Below are 20,786 nucleotides of genomic sequence, written 5' to 3'. Positions count from 1 at the left end.
CATTTTCCCTGAGCTGTGGCAAGCTTCCAGCATGGCTGAATCCAAATGTTGCTCTTCTTACAGGCACATAGTTTGCCAAGACTCAGGTTATTCCTTCTCCTTGCAATGCAATATTTGTTACTGACCACTGCTGTGTGGAATGAACCCAGTGGCACCAGCTTGGCTGCTGCATGTGAAAAAAAATTCTGATGCCTCAATTTTGGGAGTTTTGACATGTTTTATTTGCATTTATTTGCACATGTCTGAGCATTATTCAATTGTCAAACTATCATGTTGGTGGTAAGAAGTCAGGTAAACTATAGAAGTGAATTGGCAAGATTTTCATTTGTAGAAAGTAATTTGTCTCCACTGTAATGCACATATATATTGTCAGGTCAGAAAGAGGAGCCTTGAGAAATCAGAATCAGATTTATCAGCTCAGTTTCAGCGTCATGTTTGCTTGCTTTATTTGCATAGCGTAGCAAAGAAAATCCATCTCTCCTGCTGTTTTCTATTTCCCGAGAGCCCCCTTCACCCCTCTCACCAGTCCTCCTTGCTTGTCCCACATAAACAGAAAATGGTGCTGGCATATTTTACTATGCAGAAAGCTTGTAACCTTCCCACCCTGACAATTCGTACATGCAGCCATGGGGGTCTAGATAGATACATCATTGCTAGAAGGGCATTTCTTCCTAAGGGCATATGATTGCTGCCTCTATTTCCCATCTTAGCCATAAACCTGCACAAAAAGGTTACAGATCACAGAATATTCTGAGTTGAAAGGGACCCACAGAGATCATCAAGACCAGCTCTTAAGTGAATGGCCCAAACAGGGATTGAAACTGTGGCCTCTGTGTCATTAGCACCATGCTCTAACCAAGCCAGCTAAAAAGGATGCTTCTCTTTTGCTTTGCCTTCTCAAGGCCCCAGTCTTGGCAAGAGTCACAGGGCAGACTCTGGTGACACAAAGGACAACATTGAGCTGGCTCCTTTTTGGGGCACACCAGTCATGGGGCTTTTGGCTCATGTGAAGGACAGCACGTCTGACATATTCAATGTCGTAACAAAGTGAGATTCCCAGACCATCCATTTAGTGCTGTCCTATTTTTCTTGCTGCACCAGGAGATTGCTTCTTGGTTTTACTTGGATTGTAACTGGAGTCAGGACTCTGAAGCCACAGCATGGCTCTGCCAACTCTACTACTCAGACATAGTATGAGTCTTCTAAATATGGCATGTAAAACCAAGCTTACCTGGAGAGCTGTCCCTCATTTGGTGACAACAGCAGGTTCATCACAGTGTCTCCATTGCTGCAACACCTTTTGCATTAAAAATTAGTTTGAGGCAATGAGGCAGGCAGCAGCCACATTGTCAGTGGGTACAATGAAGCAGAGCAGAGAGGTACATGTGACAGAAGAAAGACTGGAGATACCAGGCCACAGCTCTTCAGGTATTTTCAAAAAAACTTTTCTGGCTTTTATTTTTAGATTCCTTAAAAAGAAAGTGCCTTTTGCTTGTCTGGGGCTTCTGCTTCTCAGTCTCTGGAGGCTGTGCTGCTCCTCTTGTTTCATGATGTGTCAAGCAAAGCGTGATGTACCACAATTACCCCAAGGGTGGCAGTCCCTGGGGAGACCTGACAGCACAGTTCAGATCAGCAGAGACTTTGAGTTATTTTCAGCTAGTTTTAAAGATCATTCAGTAATTCCCTTATATATTCTACAGATTCTGATCAAGAATTTTCATCTTGCAATTTTTTAAGTCAATAGAAAAAATCACTCCTTATTTTCTCTTACAAGCAGGAGCAAGGGGACTCTTCATTTCAGCAATGCAATGGCAAACTATGAATTTAGGACACCAGGCTTTAGATGTGGGAGTCCAAATGAAGGTTATCTGGTCTTTTTTTCAGATTCAAAGAGAAAAGACCTACTTGATTTTGAGCTACTTTTAGGTATCCTTTCCTTGGTGTCTTCTTGGCCTTCTCCTTCCACAAGACAGTTTCTCTCACTAGACCTACTGCACTACAGATTGTGAAACATTCAGAATCTCTAAAATGTCAATGTATTGATTCTTCTCAGTCCTTGACAAGGAGGAGCAGGTTTCCCAGGGTTTCTGTGCAGTCTCCGTCCCAGGAGAGGTTAAAAATCTGGCTGAATAAAGCTCTGAGCAACCTCATCTGATCTTGAGCTGACCCTGCTGTGAACTGGAGGCTGGATGAAGATCTGCCGAGATCTCTCTCACCCTAAATTATCCTGTGATCTCATAGACTACATCAGGTCAGTATAGTATGGTCTACTTAAAGTTGCAAAAATTAGAGGTGGTTCTTTACTGGGACCTAAGAAAGAACCGTGAGTACAAAACCAGAAAAACTCTATCACTCTCCCCATGAGAGGTAAGTAATGAATGTGTTGACACAGAGTCTCTCCTTCTTCATCCTGGAACAGTAAGATAATCCATAGTCTGACTGTGTATGGTTTGGGCACACTGGCACAGAGTTTTGGAAGACCCTCCTCTGGCTGTAAGGGTTATCCCACAGAGCAGCACTGCAGAAGGGACAGAGCCCTTCCAGGGTTAACCACCATTTCGCTGGATATCTGCGGGCACCTTTTTCCCAGCACCTTGGGCACAGCTGCACTTTGGGCACCCCATGTGCCTCTGTGAGCAGGTGCAGGCTGGCAGTGAGGAGTGATAAACTCGGGTCTCTGCACCTGCTGGGTCAGGATGAAGCCTTGCAGGATACAGGATATAGCCGTGTTTTTATCCTCACAGAGGCTGGTGGGGCAAGGAAAGGGAAACCTAACACTCAGCAACGGCTGTGGGGCTGCTCAGATTTTCAGCAATTTCTCAGAGATCATGTCAGTAATTTGCCAACATCAAATAGCTCCTGTGAGCAGCATGGGCTAAGGACAACAGAGATCTAAACCTTGATAAGCTTCAGATCTGAATATGGGACATGACACTGAAATTGGTGGTTTGAGCTTCTTGAGATTTTTTGCTCCTATATTGCAACTACCGCATAGCTGGTATGATTGCTAGCAGAAATAGTAATTTCTGGACTTGTTGAAACTCTGATACCAATAGGATGTTTTTCACTGTCTCTATCAGAAAGTGATCAGATATGTAACCAAATTCAGTGTTGCCAATTTTTATATATTTGTTGTGACTGTGAAAACAATTTGTTCTATTTACAGCGCCTAACTGCTCTTGCTGCTTCAGAACTATAACTTTTTGTTTGAATGAAGGGTATATTTTTCGTCCTTACAGCTGGAGACAAAAGCTTGAGGTCCAATAACCTGTGCAGAGACACCAGCAAAGCAGATGTGTGATAACACAGGCGTTATCTCCTTCTTGCTTCTAATTTTGTCCAAACTGAACTCAGTACTGCCTAAGGTATGTTATCACCTACAAGATTTCCTCCAGCTGTTGAACATGGCTGGGAAATCCATTCTTCTGTTGCTGGTGCCTGCATTCCAAGAGCTGTTTGTTACTACATCACATTGCTGAATGTTGTCCTACAACTCTGTTTCCAAAGGAAGGGCTTGGGCACATCTCAAGTGTCTCTTTGGCAGAGCCAGCTTGCTTGGATAAAGGGCTGAGGATGCTGATCTGCACTTACCCAGTCAGCTTTGCTGGTTGAACTTAGGATAACTCCTTTCCACCCACACATGGTAGGATGGGCACAGCAGACCCGAAAAGGGACCTCAGTGTGTGGCCATTCCCCCATTGTTAGGGCTGAATGGAAGTCCTGGGCGAAGCTCTCCACACAGGCACAGCCTTGTCCTTCCTTCACAGCAGGGAGGTGATGCCTGTATTTTCCCCTTTTGGATGCTGTAGCAACTTATTCTGTAGGATTTCCTTTCTTGCACTCAGGAGACATTTTTAATTCCCTAGCTTAGCACTCCATTATAATTTTGCTGTGGAAGGAGGTGGCAATTTTTATGTCAGGGCTGCTGGGCACAGAGCAGGATCTGGATGATAAGTACAATAAAATGAAGGTGTCAGATAAACACTTTTGCAATGCCTTAAGAATTATCAGATATCCTCCTTCCACAAAATGAGGGTGTTTCCTCAGTCCATACTTATCAATCGTTCATGGCCACTGACACCCCACTGGCCAGTGAGCTGCCCAAGTGATCCCGTGGGCACACGCTCCCAGCAACAGCGCTTAGCGTGTGTTCCGTGTGGGCAACTGAGGCAGTTAAATCATCCTGGTTATCATCCCTTTCACTCACCCCCTGCCATGAAAAACCACTGCAAGGAGAAAGGAGAGGTGGGGAGAGGGAAGGGGGAAGGGGAGCTCTTGCAGGAGTTTTTGCCTGGATACAGTTGCTATAGGAACCACTTACGGAGCATCTCGGTGCCTCCACTATAGAAGAAAATTTGCTTGTCCTTAATAGTGGGCAAAGTCATTTACCCATAGGTGTAGACATTTAGCCCCTGCTGACCCCCAGCAGGACAGGATCTCCTTGGCCAGGGCAGCAGGGACTGCCAGCACTTGCAGCAGGGGAAGGGGCTCCATTGTTTGACAAGGCAGGACATGGAAATAGTGATGCTCCCTCTGCATCTGCAAACAGCAGTGGTGGTGCTCAGAGCACTGCTGAGGTTAATGGACAGCAGTGGAGGGTCTGTGGTGGGCAGGGAAGATGAGAAGAAGCCAAGAGATAGGGACAGATATCTGGATTTTTATTGCAAATGGTTCAGGAATAGAGAAAGTGTATGTAAGCTCCGGAAGAAATTGAGTAGAGGAAAAGATGAGAAAAGAAATCAAAGCTGCAGAAGAGATGGGTGGCATTAAAGGTGCAAACCTTGGAGAGTGAAGCAGCACTAGTGGAAAATGCCCAGCTTGGTATTTGTAATGTGCACTGGGATCCTTGGATGGAAGACCTAAGTAGAAAGAGCAATACTGTGTCTTTTAATATAATTTTGATAGCTTTTGCAATAGCTATTAGTTTCAGTCCTTGAAACCTCATCTTGATGAAAACTGCAGTGGTGGCTCTGTGTCATTATCCTGCTGCTAGGTGTACATTTGTACTTGATGGTGTGGTACAAGTGCAGAGATTGCAGCTGCTGGAGCAGGGACTTATCAGCTCTATATTAGGGCTGCTCTTGACCCTTGGTTTGTGGGGAACAGTTCATTGGCAGCCAGGAATAGACCACAGACAACAAGTTAATGACCTTTTCCCACCAGTTCAACAGGAAACATAACCACAAATTTAACATTGCTGGCAGAGCCTATATCAGAGGAGAACAGTACAAATCACTGCAGAGCAGTGAGGGGAGCCTGGGATGCAGGGAAAAGATGAAACCAAATTACATGAAGGATGCCCAAGTTCAGCAAAGCACTTGAGTAGCTGCCTAATTTTAAACCATAACTAGCACAAAGTACAAGCCAATTTGGAGTGATCATGGAAGGAACAATCTAAGGACAGCTCAACAGAGCAGTGTCGCTTAGCAGGAGCTCAAATGAGCAGAAGAAAAGCAGAGGAAAACTTTAAAATGGCTCAGAGTAGGCAACAAGTAAGTGAGCAGAGGTCAGGTGAAGAAGTGCAACATGACAGAGGAGGAAAGTGGCAGCAATAGGAATGAATTATGAGCTGTTATGATAAATGACAAATGGATTATGGTAAATAGTCTTGATGGCCTATTTGTAGGCTGCAAATCAACAAGGGTTGGAACCTATTTACCATGAGATGCACTTTAACTTCACCAATTAATGATATAACCCTACACAACTTCTGCTAAATGCAGCACTTCACAAAATTACACAATTTAGGTAAGGAAGCGTGAATTTCATATGTCAACTAATATAAATACAATATTTATGTAATTGTATTTTTTCAAATATATGAATTTAAAAAAAAAACAAACCCACACATAAATTGAGCAAACAAAAAGTTTATAGACTTTGTGCTATAAACATGTGCACTGCCAACAGGACCTAGATTGAAAGTGTTTTTCCTGTAGTCAGCTCTGCAAGGTTTGCCACCATGAAGCTCCTGACCTCAACAATTACATATGTTTCTAGATAGGTATTTATGGCGACTTTCTTTCAAAAATATCCTGCCACTACTGCTCATGTTTTATGCCTAATCTCATAAAAGGCACAAGGAAGAGCATTTGGTAAAATCTGGGAGACAGTCATGCACCCACAGCTGACATGCACAGGGCTGCTTCAAGTCATGGTGTGTTTTAAAAATACTGGCAGTGGTGGTCTGTTCCCAGCTGTCCTCTATACAGACTAAAAGTTTACAAAAAGTACTGCTTGTGGGCAGTGGATTCATTGGTTTGGGCTCAGAGCTCTCAGAAAACTGGGACAACCATTTCTCCTGTGACCTGGATGGGCAATACACACATCTAACCATTGGGCCTCACAACTGATCTCCCAAATATCAAGGAGAGAGCAACAGATTTTAGATACCTGTAACTCATGAAGGGCAGGAGTCAATCAACAAAACTCAATCACTTTATGGGCTTCTGTAGCAGGAGGTTGTGATACAAGGGCTGGAAGAGAAAAAGTGGAGAAAGGCATTTATATTGCCAATATTCAAGTTCAAGAAATAGGCCGAGCTCTGGGTAAGGGTGATAAGGACCAGTTGAAAAGTTCTACTACTGTGTCTCAGGGCAAAGTATATGTTGCAAGGGGAAAAGGGTGTCATAGGAGGCAACTCCAGCCAAAGCACTAAACTTATTCTAAACCTCACCAATAGTGAGGGTGCTCTTTTCACTGGGACAGCAGAGATTAGAGGTAGGAAGAGAGGATGGAAACATCACATGTATTTCAGTGTGGAAATGCTCCTGACAGCCAGGAGGAAGATGGTGGGATTCATGAACTGGGTGAGAGGTTAGTAGCAAGAGGCGTGCTGCTGGTGCCCCTGTACATGGTCCCTGAGCATCCTCCAGCCTGAGCAGACTGACAGCTCTTCCCAGGCAGGAAAGTTGCTCCTCTCAGGGAGTGCTTTCCACAAGCTTCTGGGAAATTCTCCATTGCATTAAGACTCCTCCTCTGCTCTGCTAATTAACTGTTGACCTAATTTCTCCTCCAAGAGATCTGTTCTCTCTTTATTCTTACCCTCCTCTCTTTTGGTTATTCTGGATGTGTTTTATATCCATACAACTTTAGGTATTATAATATCCCAGGGACCTAGTGATGGCAGGGAGCTCTGCAGACTGACTGCACACTGCCTAGAACAAGCACTTCTGTGTTTTCTAGTTCAGTACTTCCCTTTATTAAAAAATTCAAAGTTTTCTTTTTCTGGGTTATTATCAGAGACAAGAGACTTTCCCACTGTAATTTCTCTCATACGTATATTCTTCTATTACCTCCTTTTCTTGTGGGCCCTCTTTTTGTCTCTTATTGAAAACTGACCTTGTTTTTCCATTCTATGTTCAGAGAAGAGTTTTGACAGCCTGGCTCCCCAGCTGTCTCTTGGCTGGCAGGGTCCCCTTCTCTTCTGAGTTGGGAGGAAGAAGAGTTCTGCCCAGCTTTGTAGTTGGGGCTCTCTCTACTGTTTTTTACAGAGGCTTTGCATGACTGAGTGTGCTGTTCCCTGCACAGCAAAGCACTTGTTTGCTTTTGGGCTCTTGGCTGAAATCTTCCCCACGCTGTCCATGACGGTGCCCATCTCCCTTTCTCCAGCTGCTAGATTTGGTGCAAACACTGTAGGGTCTAAGAGTCACTATGCCTGCCTTCCTCATACTCCAGTGTGTACAATTTTGCTTCTCTGCTGTAAAGTGATATTTTTTATTACTAGCATTGCAATCTCACTGGCTTCCCCACGCAGAAAAAATGATTACTATTGCCAGGGTTGAGTGGCAAAATAATATTCAACACATTGCCCCACAGGATTTTTATCCTCAGATGTGAATTCCCAGCTCCACTGAAGTCCTCGTAGATTTCAACATAGTTTCAGAATTTTGTTCCATGTAGTATTTATAACATCACTTCAAAACTCACAGCAGCCCAAAGAAATAGACTTAGTGAAATTCCAGTCATTCAAATGAACTAAGATTGGCATGAAATCAGTGATAAATAGTAAGAGACCGGGTCAGAAATACTCAGCATTTCTAGGTTACCTTGTACTAGATTCCATCACATCTTGAACATTTCAGAAGTTTTATAGTGTTAACAAAGTGGGCCACAACTTTGACTGGTTCTGTTTTCCTTTGGGAATAAAGCCACATAAATAACAATAGATCCAAGCCATTTATTCCTGTAAAATAAAAACAAAGCTGAAATATTTTCTTCCCATGAAAACTAACAGAGAAAAATTACCCTGACTGGGAAAAGATTTTTCAGTTCTTTCATCAAGTGAAACCTGTCTCTTGAGGCTAAGATTTGAGACACCGACTCTTTTTTTTTTTTCTGAGGAAGCCTGTCCAGCTAGAGATCTTTGACAGGCTTGAAACACTGCAGCAACCTTTAATTTAGAGAAATTATTTCCAGTAGGGAAAGTGGCTGGTCATGTGCAGGACTCAAATTAGGACCAACAACAACAACACCCCCTACCCCCAGAAATCAGGATGCATAACACCATCCAGGCTTGGCTTAGCTCTGAGGCTGATTTGTGTTTCAGCAGCAGCTGTTCAAATAAGGAGCTGCCCTGAGGAAAGATCTGTACAAATGACTGGGCTGGTTTTGGGTTTTGTTGGGGTTTTTTTTCAGTTCTTTGCTTCTCACCTAAAACCCTGAAACAACTAGTTGCCCTTGTGGTGCATGATTATAATAATTATTGGAAAACAACTGAAGTGTGATCAGGCAGGGAGGGTGGTAATTGAAATATTGACAGGTGGTTGCTTTGTGCCAAATGGGAGTTTTTAAGATCAGCTGTGCTTTGAAGGACTTGCAGCTAGGATGCTTCTGATAAACTCTTTAATTGTGTTATAGATTTTACTACAGAATCTACAGAAAGACCACAGCAAGACTCACTAGAAGAAGCTCTGAACCTCATACAAATAACCTTCTGTTAAAGAATGCTTTAGTACATATATTTCTATATCAGTTTTTCCTGATTGTTCCACCTTTTATTTACATGGATGATGTGTATTAAAGAAAAAAGTTTGTCTATCTTCTCTGATAATCAAATATCTTTGACATGTTATGCCAAAACATCATTGACACATGATATTATCAAAATTGGGTGATACAAGGTAATCACATCATGGAGCCACAAGTAGGAAGGGCGCAGTTTAATACTCAGACAACTATGCCAGTGCTAAGGGGATGACTGATTTGTAGGGATTCCGTGGGTTTATTGGGGACCCGGAGAGCAGATGCTGTGAATTACTGAGGAAGCAATAATATTAAAAAGTGTATTTTTGTTTGAGTATTGCTCCTAACAGAATAAAGAGGAGTGTTACCAAGACACTAAGAAATGCATATTCCTCAAAACCTCCTGGTAGGAAAAGTACTTCCTGAAAGGATGCTAAATTTGAACTTCCTCCTGAAGCCTTCCATCTTTATTAAAGGTAATTTAATCAATTATTGTCCAAGAGTTGTACAGAAGATTTAAACACCCAATCTTGCAAGAGTTTCCACAAATGTAACTTTTCCTGAAGCATGGGATCTGAGACAGACACTGCCAATCATTTTGGTACCTATAAATTATGTATGCACTTTTCCATCACCTGGTGAAATGTTCTCTGCCAGCAGAGAGCACATCCCCAAAAAAGCAATGATCAGGTGTCATAAATGGGCAAAACATGAAAGATGGGGCAGGGAGCTGCAGTTCAATTTGCATAGGTAAGTGGCTTACTTATACACACTGGATGAGCCTCCTGCATCAGCTGAAACACCTTTGTTGTTGCAATTGATATTTCCGAGCGAGCTGATTATTTGTAATTTAAGGCTAGTGATCTTCAGTAAACATTGTGAGTAATTGAACTCTCTCTTTAACTGTCAGCATAACTTCTACCATCTCCACAATTAAGTAGGCTATTTAGAAGCATCTCTGCGGTAGCATTTATTGGTTCATTTCTAACATTTTCATACTCACTGTTAACAAATTGCAGTATCCTTGTTAAAACCTTGGGAACAGCAAGAAAACCTGTCTTCTGCTGCAGTTTCCCTGCATGGTTTCCCTGAATGTCTCTGACATACCAAAGGGGCACAGACAATGGGTCTTATTCCACTCTTCTCCCGTTTTTGCTTCATCTGTGCCTGAGTTTGCTCTCTTCCTACATCCATCAAGGACTGCGTTTACCAGGGCAGTCCGCTGCTGCAACTTGGTACCTCATGGTTTGTTTTGAGGAAGGCACGTCACCTGTGGGTCTAAGCAATGAATGCAATTCAGATGTACCCTGTAACTCCTCATGTCGATGGCTTGTGCGCTGCCAGGGTCCATGGGAAATGGATGGGAGAGAAAAGTCCTCCCCATGATCTCTCTGCTCTTGCTGCTCACGGATTATCATGCAAAGGCAGAGCATGAGTGAAGGTCATCTCTGGGGGTCATAGGATTTTGTCTGAGGGACAAGAAGAGGAAAAAAGGGACTTGTATCTCTATATCAGCTTCCCACAGCCCCTTTTGCAGAGGTGACTAATGAGATTCTTTTGGTGTTTAAAGAATTCCCTGACAAACAGTGTTAGGCAAAGGAAAGTCTGTAAATTTCAAATAAATTCAAGGGAAACTTTCAGCACCTCTATGGCCATAATACTGGGAGGGTAAAATTCAGGAAAGCCAAACATGAAGGGGCTTTCCCTCTGAAAAAATCCTTTGGTTTTATGAAATAAAATGTAACTTTGATAATTTAATTAATGCCACGCATTATTTTTCTCATATGGATAAAAATACCTGCCCATGGCTTCAGAAACACCTCACTTTGGGTGGATTGAAACTCTTTGGATCTCAATTACATTTGCATTACATCATTACAAGATGACTTAGAAAAAAAAAGAATGAAAAAAATTTTGCAAATCCTGTTTGTAGCTGGCAGAGCAGGTTGCTTGTGCATTCTGGTGTGTGGGTGACAGGACAGACATGTTTTGTATCACGTCACATGGAGTACACGTTGTGGGACCTGATATGGGAGACACTGCACCGGCCCACAGCCCTGTCCTCCTCAAAACATGGTCAGCTGCATGGCCAAACCTCTTCATGAGCCTCTTCCCGTGCCTGGCAAGGTTGAGCAGATTTGCCTTGTCAGTATCTAAGGTTTTCTCCTGTATACAAATATAATTCAGTCAACCAATGTCTTGTTTTCTCATCCTTCCTTTGATCCTTCTCACAAGTCCTTGACTGGAAGAGCACATGGGAAAACAGACCAGATCTGCTAATGTTCATTCAGTCCCCTCTCTTCAGTTTGCTCTTCTTATCTGTTTAGGTTGCCAGACGCTATAAAGTATGTCCTCAGGAAAATCAGTAATGTGAAGCATTAAGACAGAACAGTGTTTCAAAGCTGGGCAGTGTCTCGAGAGGGGCTTCTGGTTACATTTATTCCGGCTCATAACTAGTTTCTAGAGGGGCTGCAACTTTGATTTTGAGTTGCAGAAGCATGGAAGTGTTCAAGGACAGGTTGGATGAGGCTTTGAGCAACCTGATCTAGTGGGTGGCATTCCTGCCCATGGCAGGGGAGGTTGGAGTTAGATGATCTTCAATGTCTCTTCCAAACCAAATTTTTCTATGATTCTATGAAGTATAGGGTATTTATTTGGGTTGCAAACTTCAGCCAACAACCAAAGACATTGGCCTCTGTGCTTGATGGCACCTTTTCAGTGTAGAGAAGTGTTTTATGCTACCAGGTAAAAGCTCTATTTCCCCTCCAAGCAGCTCCTAGGCCTTGGCTGCCATTGGAGTGCACTTGGTGATTCATACCACTGCACTGCCTTTCTCTGAAGTGTATAGTGAGAAAAAGACCAAACAAGACAAAGGTTGTGCTGAAACTGAATTTTTAATGTGGAAGAAATCATATCACTGTGTAACTGAACCATCAGACATAAAACTGCATAGTAGCTGTGTCTCTATGTTGTGGTGAGCTCTAGCTTGCCGTTTAAAATGAACAGCAAAGAATCCAGAATTATGGAAAGAAATGAAAGTTTTCCAAATAATATACAGTGGAGAGGACAAGGATTCAGAAATATCATCTTTTTACTCATTAGATTTTCTGAAGAAAGTTAAATGTGTCAGAAAATGAATACAATAGAGATATCCAGAAACAAGAAAAGCAGTACTAAATGGAGCTGTTTGTGTCCCTTTTGGAGGGAGTTCCATCAAGCTGCAATGATTATTTAGAGCTGGGTTCTACCTGAAGATTGGACATCTGGATATAAAAGGTAGTCTTTTTTTTTATAGGTAGAAGAGTAGGAAACTCATAATCACTTTGTATATGTTGTCTTTTTATAATCATGTGGATTCTTCTTTTTTATTTACTTACCTACCTACCTATTTAATAAACAAGTCTGTACTTAATAAAAAGATAGGATGTTGATGGAAATAATTTCAATCAATGCTTATTTGAACAGCACTAAAAAATTTTTTTTAAACAAGCAACTCACAGCCTGATAGTAGACACAGAAAGCCCTGATCCAAACAGGCATAAGAAGGACAAATACTCCAGTATATAGCATGTGACTTGGGATGCACCATGCCAGCCTTGCTGGAGGGAGAAAGATACAGGGGGATGAGGACAGGGGAAGGCAAGCCTCTCTTTCCCCTCTCCTCCTGCCCTTGAATCCAGCCAACCAGCATCTGTCTGTTTCTTTCTTAATTTTCCTATTCTTAAAAAGTTGGGATAAATCCCATTTCCTGCTGCCATCAAACAGTGTTTTCTTCAGCACCTTATTAATCTAGCAGGGATCACAGCATCATGATGAGCACTTTTAAAAATGACCGCAGAAAATGACTAATGATCTTGCCAGATTTTGACTCTGGTGGCCCAGACCTGTTGGTCAGTAGCCCACTGGCTTTGTTTCTCTGTTTGTGGAATTGCCTTTCTGGTCTTTGTTTAATCGCCTGATTCACTGGTGTCGCAGGAGCTGCTGAAAAATGCATTCTCTGTACCCAGAAAGAACCTGTATAAATATTCTCAATAAATAAATAACAGTTGTCATTTTCAAAATATGACAATCTCCAGTTGCCTGTGCTTAAATTGAATGACATGTCATTTATCCTAATAGATGTGAATACATGTATAGTACATATGAGGGAGTCACCTAATTCTTATTCACCTCAGCCTTGGTCTCAGTTGGGGGCAAGTGCCTCTAACAGGGTTTGGATGGATCAAATCACAACCAGAAAAATCTTGGTCAATTATAGATGCCTAAGGCTAAAAGGGAGGTGTCTTTTTTCTCTTCTTTGGCTTTTTTTCCCCCCCTAATCTCACCAAGCACAGGATGCCCCTCCTATCCCTAGGTTTACTAAAGGAGCAAGTCAATCTCCGATCTGTGGAACTTCTGGGAATATTTCTTCTCCCTGTAATTTAACGTGACTCAATTCTCCATCCTGATAATACAAGTGGTGAGAAAAGCTTCTAATCCTATTGGCATACCCTCTTGTCAGCACCTCTTTATTTCACTGCTTTAAAGGCTCAACATGTTTTCATTTACAATAAACACTAAGATAACTGCAGGTGCCCTCTCTAAAAGCAAGGTTAACTCACCTGAGATGAATTCTTTTATTGCAAACAAAAGCAGCACATGGGCAGGAAATACAATTAAGACAGGTGCTTCCCTGAAACTTAGCAAATGCCATTTGTCTTGAAATGACATAAATCCCCATTATATAAACAGGCCCCAGAGGCTTGATTTGTGTTATTTCTGGAGAGGAAGGATTTAAGCAAAAGATAAATGAAGTGGTGATGGTGGGGAGAAAGAAATCCTTATACTTAAAAGGTATTTATTTGACAGTAAAACTACTAGTGTGCTATTTTGTGATTGTATTTAAAAATACACAAATACCTTAACAGAGACAAAAACTCCCGGTCTAGATGGGATTTGCAAGTTAACTGATTTTTGCTGATGATGTGTAATATCCTTTGTATTTGCAATATTGCATTCAAGTGTTTAGTCTGACACACAAATCTAATTATTTTCTGTTTGGAAAACAGGTCCTTCTGGACATTGTCAGATGCTGAGCCCCTTGGGTCTCCACGGCAGCAGAAGGATGCTCCTTCCCAGTTCTCTCTAGGAGGATCTTGCACGGTGCAGCCCGAGGTCTTTCTCCTGCTCCCTTTGCACCACCAGGAGTGCAACTCTAGGCTTCCTGGAGGCAGGGATCAGGAACAGGTCCATGCCTCTATACCCACCAAGTCTACTCCTCTATACTCCAAGTCTACTTCTGTCTCCAGGGATGCTGGAGCTCAGGACGTCTGGTGAGTGCGTGCTGCTGCCACAGAGCTGGAGATTAGGTCATCTCCTGGGTACCCCAGATGCTTAGTTTGGGCTTGACACTGGGGTACCATGTTCCTAAACAAACTAGAAATATTCCAACAAAGAAACAGACAGGGAGGGCAGCCGAGGAGATACTGCTGCTGAAATATTCTGTTCTCCTTCCTCCTCTACTACTGACTTATAGTGAGCAAACTCAGAAAACAACCTTACCTCCCCAAGACTCTTCATGCCCCTTTCCTCTACTGATTTTGTCTGGCTAGTCTTTCACTCCAGGTAGACCACAGGGCCAGGTTTTTAGATTGAACAGCTATTGTGCTATGGACAACAATGTCTATTACATAGTTTTCTGAGAAATGTGTGTTGCTTTCCTGAGACCATATACCTCTCTTCCCTTTGTAACTACCAGTATGAACCCTTGGTGCTCATAAATGGGTAGGAGTAAGGTATAAGGTTATCATCATAGCTGTTTACAGTCTGAAAAGCCACTTCAAAATAGAACTTAGATAATGATTTCTCTTACCCATTTCCTTTATAATTCACATGCAACTACTTAAAAAACAGACTCCAAAATTACCTAAAACAAATAAACGAACAAAAACTGGGAGAAAGAAATTGTAACACTTAATAGGATCATCAGACAAACAACTGCAATTATGTTGACAAGTACAACACAGCGGTTTAGATATTCAGCTGTAACATCACCAAATCAAGTACCCTCTCTTTCTTCACCCAAATACTATGCTTTGTCTAACGAGTGTTCCTGATCCTCAGTTTTTAACAACTGAAGCTCTGATTCTTGCAACCAATCCTGCTTGGTTGGATTTCTGCAGCCCTGGGGAAACCATTGCCCTCAGGTTAACTATGAGCCCACCAGGAGTCAAGCTGCAGAAAGCCAATTGCATCATCTGGGCCAAAGCTGAAACACCAAGTTGGACTGATGTCTTTTCTCTTACCTATATTCTTATAAGCCAATAACTTCCAGTATCAAGACACCAAAGGCATAAAAGTTTATTATTTTCCCCCACACCTCTCCAGGCTTGAACCCATTGCATATCCCAAATGTCCTCCATTGTCCATTGGACCTTTAGGTATCAGAAAAATGCTGGATCAGTCCCTTTCCACTGAAAAGTCAGGATTTATTCAGACAGCTACATTTAGCAACCCCAGTCTGCAGACACTACCATCGTCAGGAATGACAAGTTGACACGGTTGTATGCTCAATTAAACCTTCTCTTCCTTTTTAAACAAATGCATTAGACTACTAAATTATGTACAAGTTTTCTTGTACACTTTGACTACATTAAACTTCAGATGCCAAACTTCGGTTGCAAACCTTAACTTGGTTATTTGGAGAAGAAAGACTTAACACAGCTTTTTTTTTTGACAGATATTTAAGTAAAATTAAAATTGCTTTAGAGCTTTTCCCATTTTTTAGAAAACATGCAGCTTCCCCAGAAAACAATTCTTAAATGTGTGATGTATAGAACAAAGTATGAAAGCCCTACTTTCCAGAAGTCCCAAGAACAAGCAATTCCAGCAGACAACGGATATGGATAACCATAACCTGAAAATCTAGCCACGATGTTCTAAAACACCTGTTCTGAAAACTTTGTCAACTATTCAAGTCTATACTTGGATGGCATTCATGGTATTTTCACTTTATTGCTCCTTTCTTACAATTAGTCTCCCATGAACGAGTCCTTTCCTTCGTGTAAAACCCCACTGAGGTCAACAAAGGATTTGCATCTAAAAATAGAGGTGTAATAATTTGCAAAAATTATATTCTGGGCTGGCTGACTGGCCTGTGAATGTAAATATCCTTTTGGGAAAATCAAACGTTTTAATAAGAAAAGCTATTTCCACTGAAAGTCTTTTTTGTTGTTAGGTAAATGAAATAAAGCTTAACCTAGCAGAAGCAGTAAGCTTCTCCTGGTGCTATTCTCCTCATCTAGGGTATTGATAACTCCTTCTTCAACAGAAAGAAGAGTCAAGCAAGCATCTCTGTCTCCAAAAATAATTTCTAATTTTCTCTTAAATGGGTAGGTGGAGCACTTGTTTCCAAGGAAAAGTGATAGACAGCTGTCTTGGGGTGACGTTATGATGTGTATCCCATATCGCTGCCTATACCCAGTAATTAATTTTTGTGCCTTTCTATGCCTCTAAACTGAGCCTGAGAGGGAGAAGAAAAAAACTGAGCAAAACTTTCTCAAAGCAGTTTGCAGCTTGTTCAAGGTCACATAAAGATAGGAGGTTTTTTTTCCCCAGCCGTGGCAGGGGAGCGAGGAAGCACCCGGCTTGCTGTGTTCCAGTCAGTTTTGGCCAGTTGTTTCAGTTTCTGGTTCTCCGGAGAGAAACTGAGAGTTGGACTTTGCTTTTCCTTCTCTGGAATTCTGGATTTTCTCCCTTTGCTACTGGACTGCTTTCAACCTCAGAGCACACCGGGAGGACTTTTCATCAGGCACAGAGGGCCTGGCCCTGGCCCAAGCCCCAGCTCCAAGGAGACCAAAGGGAGGACTCCAACGCTTTCCCAGGTTTTTCCTCCACAGCGAAAGATTTTACCATTTCACCTCATTTTCCTTTCCCGTGTGTTTGTTAAATAAATAGTTTTATCTTCTTCACTTTCCTTCGAGGAAAATTTATTTTTTTGTCCCGAACCTGGTGGGGGAGGGGTGGTTGTGCCTTCTCTCAGAGTATATATTTCTAAATTTGGCCAAACTGGTACAACAGCCTACATGCATGAGTAGCTGCAGAGGGACACGTCATGTCCATTGCCTCCACCATGAGCTGGCAGTTTCACCTTGCCACAGCTCAGCCTCTGAAGTTGGAGATTCCAGACTCTTGTCTGCTTCATGAAGCTGTTTTACTTTCTAAAGGTCACCGTTTGCTGTAATTCAGGAGGTCACTGAGAGGCATTTGTGGCCGGATTATGGGAAATGAATGAAAAGGTGATGTAGAAATAGCACTGAGCTGAAGTGCTTTAGGTGCGTTGGCCTCCACTGTAGGAATCAGTCACATTCCTTGTCTTCCCATCCCACCTGAGAAGACAAACCACTTCTCTCATGGGGATTGCATTGGTCTAAGGAGGAAGGTACTCTGTTCAGTAATGGTTTGATGTATCCCCCACTTTTGAAGACTCAAGAAAAAATTTCTCCAGAGGGCACAATAAGGAGTCATCCCAGCCCATCCCAATCATTCTTCAGTAGCTGTTAATATGATTTGAAGCCACTGGCTTTAAACGATGTACAGAGAGTCAGAGAAGATGAAGGTTTGTCTTTAGTACATTTAATTTTCAGTTTCTGGGCATCTCCTCCTGTGAAATATCCTCCAAGCTTTGGATTCACAAGAGATTGTAGTAAAAGAATGTTTCCTTTCAGATAGCATAGAAACAAAAGTCTCTTGCAATGCTATGCTTTTCATTAAGGCCAGAGGGCAAGACCTTCAAGCCCATGCAGCAGAAACATAAACCTTTCACTAACCTTACAAAGATCTATGGTGAGCCATGAGCAGAGCAACAGTGTTCTCCTGCCATGAGTGAGAGAAAAATCTCTGTCCCTTAAATTGGGGAGCAGAGGAATGCTCAGGGTTGGGTCCAGAGGAACCTCTTGACCCAGAGAGTTATACTGGACAAGACTGTGGGATCCACGATAAGGAATGTGTGCAGCTAAAAAGTTTTAGTAGCTAAAGACCAGTTAAATCTTAAATATAATCTTACACACACACACACTCCCACACACCAGCTTCAAAAGTCCATGAGAAAAACAAAAAAATCCTCTGCCAAAGTGTTCTTACAATAGACCCTTGAAAGTATTTTATTTCCTTCAATCTCTAAAATACTCACAGAGATCTGGGCAAGGAATGGAAAAGATGTATGTCTCTGAGAATCCCAGACTTTCAGGAAGATTTAGGTGCCTTTGAATGTAATGTAACCGCAACGATGCTAATATTTTGTATATCAATGTTTTGATTTGAAGTGTTTGCAACTGAAATAAACAATGCAATTTGTGCACTTATCCCAAAAATTTGTGTGGGCTTTAGATAACTTAAAGTTGGAAGATTTACATTCCAGAAACACAAGCATTTAACAATCCCATGTTTAGGGAGCACTGCATTAATTGGAATGGATCTGGAGGATAAGAACACTTTTTCAGTTTGTCTACTGAAAGAGGACTGCATATTCTGCTGGGGTGGAGAGAGTGGGAAACTTCATGGTCTGAATGAAACCCTGAAAGAGCAACAGTGACTGAAAAGATGGAGAGACAGAGGAAAACACGGCTGTGGACAAGACTTTCAATAGATGGGTCTGGTGATACAAAAAAAAAGTTAAATAATTGCTAAGGATGGAGTGGAAGTAGCAGATATTTGAAGCAGGGCAGGTCATTTGCCATAAGATTAGACCTGATTGAATAGAGTAAAGGCAAAGAAAAACAAGGAGTTAGAGAAGTAAAAAGCACGTGGTTTTCTCTGGATTACCATTCTGCAGCTTGAATATGATAAATATGTATGTCTTAGACATTATATGAAACTTATCTACTTCACAACTGTTTGTGAAGAAATTAGACTGATAGGCACTATTATGTCAATAAAAAAATACACTTTGCATCTTCAAAAATGTTTTGTTATTTCTGGATATGATTTTCTGATGTGCCTGATCCCCAGCTAGTATTGTTCTCAGTCAAGTGAACTTCACGGTAAAAGTTTGATGTTTTTTGAAAATCACACCTAATAACCTCTCAGAAGTTACAAGTGAAGTTACTTTAAATCTAGGGAAATGCGGTATGTGCAATACAAATTGTCAGGATTAGATATAAACACTGCACATGCAGATAGAGAGACACAAATGCTCATTTGCAAACAGACAGAGCTGCAACCGGGTGCTGGTGCTATTGAGCTGTTGTGGTAGATTTGGCATTCTTATCACATTCTTGCTTCAAAGTCCAATTGTCCTCACAATTGTTGTTCTGATTATTTATCAGCACAAAAGTAATATTGTTCTCCATGTTGCTGTACTAAGAGATGTTTTTCATGCAGGAGATAAACACATTTCTTTCCTTTTAAACTCTGTCTTCTCCCCTTCACTTTGTCTATAAGTCAAAATGTATATTAAAAAGGTGTTTGTCCCCCTATTCTTCTAGTTTAAAAATCATGGGTTCTGACAGACCTTCTACCCTGATTTGACTCCTATGCCAACATCACTTCATACACTGCACAAGCAGAAAATACATGGCAGTCTCCTGCTGGGGATTTTTCCAGCATGGCAGATATTCTGAGTATGCAGAAGGAACCTGGTGCTGTCCCTGCTGCCATTGTGCTGTCCCTGCTGCCTGCAGCACAGGAGCAGGATGTGGCAGAGGCGCCAGCATGTCCCAGCCACAGCTCGGGTGAGCTGCAGCGTGCTGGAGCTGTGGGGAAGCAGGAGGCCATGTTTCTTCCCAGATCCTCTGGCCTTTCAAACAAAGCCTTCTGCCTGCCCTTAAATATATTGAGAATTCTGAAGCTGAATGCAATTGCCATCCCTGTAAACTCTATTTTACATGGGGGATGCACACGGGTCAGAGCCACTGCCAAATTTCTAGTGTCTTCTGTGAATGACACTGAAGTTATAGATGACACAGGAAAGAGGAGATAACTAGAATGTGCCCTGAATTCAGAGCTTGCAGAGAAAACGTGAAGAGAGGTAGTAGCTAGCTGGCACTATTTTCATAATTATAAGTAAATAGGCTTTTAGCATCAGCAAAGCCCCCATAATCTAATACTAGTAATCTAATCAAAGACCTTGTGAAAAACAGATTCTATATCCATATGATGATGTGATGACCTATAAAATGATGATAGATGTTCCTAGCTGACATTGGCAGCTAGGAGAGAAAACCAGGTTTATTGTTTGCATTATCTGAAAATGTAAAGTCTTTAATTATACACTGATCTGTCCACAGAACTCGGGAGTTCCAGTTGTTGAGTCTGAAGGTTGGTTGGATGGAGATATGTAAAACAGGAAATAAAAGGGCATTATAATCCAGAATAGAATAGAATAGAATAGAATAGAATAGGATAGACTATTTCAGTAAGAAGGGATCTATGATGATCATCTCTTTCAACTACCTGACCCTTTCAGGGCTGACCAAACCTTAAAACATGTTATTAAGGTCATTATCCAAATGCCTCTTTAGCTAACAGGCTTGAGGCATCGACCACTTTTATAGAAAGCTTTTTCCAGCATTTGACCGTTTTTTTTCCAAAGCCTTTAAAACATCATTGCTGAAAGCCTATGCCAACAGAAACAACCCATCTCCCATCTATTTTCTCAGTAACAGACCGTATCAGCAAAAAATTTTGTACCATAGCAAGCAGAAATCAATCCTGCCTAGCACATGAGCAGCAAGCTAAGATAGGCAGAAATAAAGGACCAGCATCTCAAACGTTATCATAATCTTTCATTGCAAAGATAGGATAGCTTTTGATGAAGTATTCTGTAAAATAAATATGTTGTAAAT

The 20,786-nt window shown here is 41.7% G+C and overlaps 1 long non-coding RNA gene across 1 annotated transcript; it reads left to right on the top strand.

The window, feature by feature from the left end:
• Positions 1-309: 309 nt before the first annotated feature.
• LOC138106421 (uncharacterized) lies at positions 310-16,930 on the top strand. The gene is made up of 3 exons (XR_011148984.1): positions 310-2,251; positions 3,240-3,365; positions 14,013-16,930. It is a non-coding gene; the product is annotated as an uncharacterized lncRNA (long non-coding RNA).
• Positions 16,931-20,786: the final 3,856 nt, after the last annotated feature.

Source organism: Aphelocoma coerulescens, chromosome 2 (genome assembly GCF_041296385.1).
Source record: "Aphelocoma coerulescens isolate FSJ_1873_10779 chromosome 2, UR_Acoe_1.0, whole genome shotgun sequence".
NCBI classification, from domain to species: Eukaryota; Metazoa; Chordata; class Aves; order Passeriformes; family Corvidae; genus Aphelocoma; species Aphelocoma coerulescens.
Note: the sequence above shows the minus strand (reverse complement) of the source record. Positions and strands in the feature narration are given on the sequence as shown.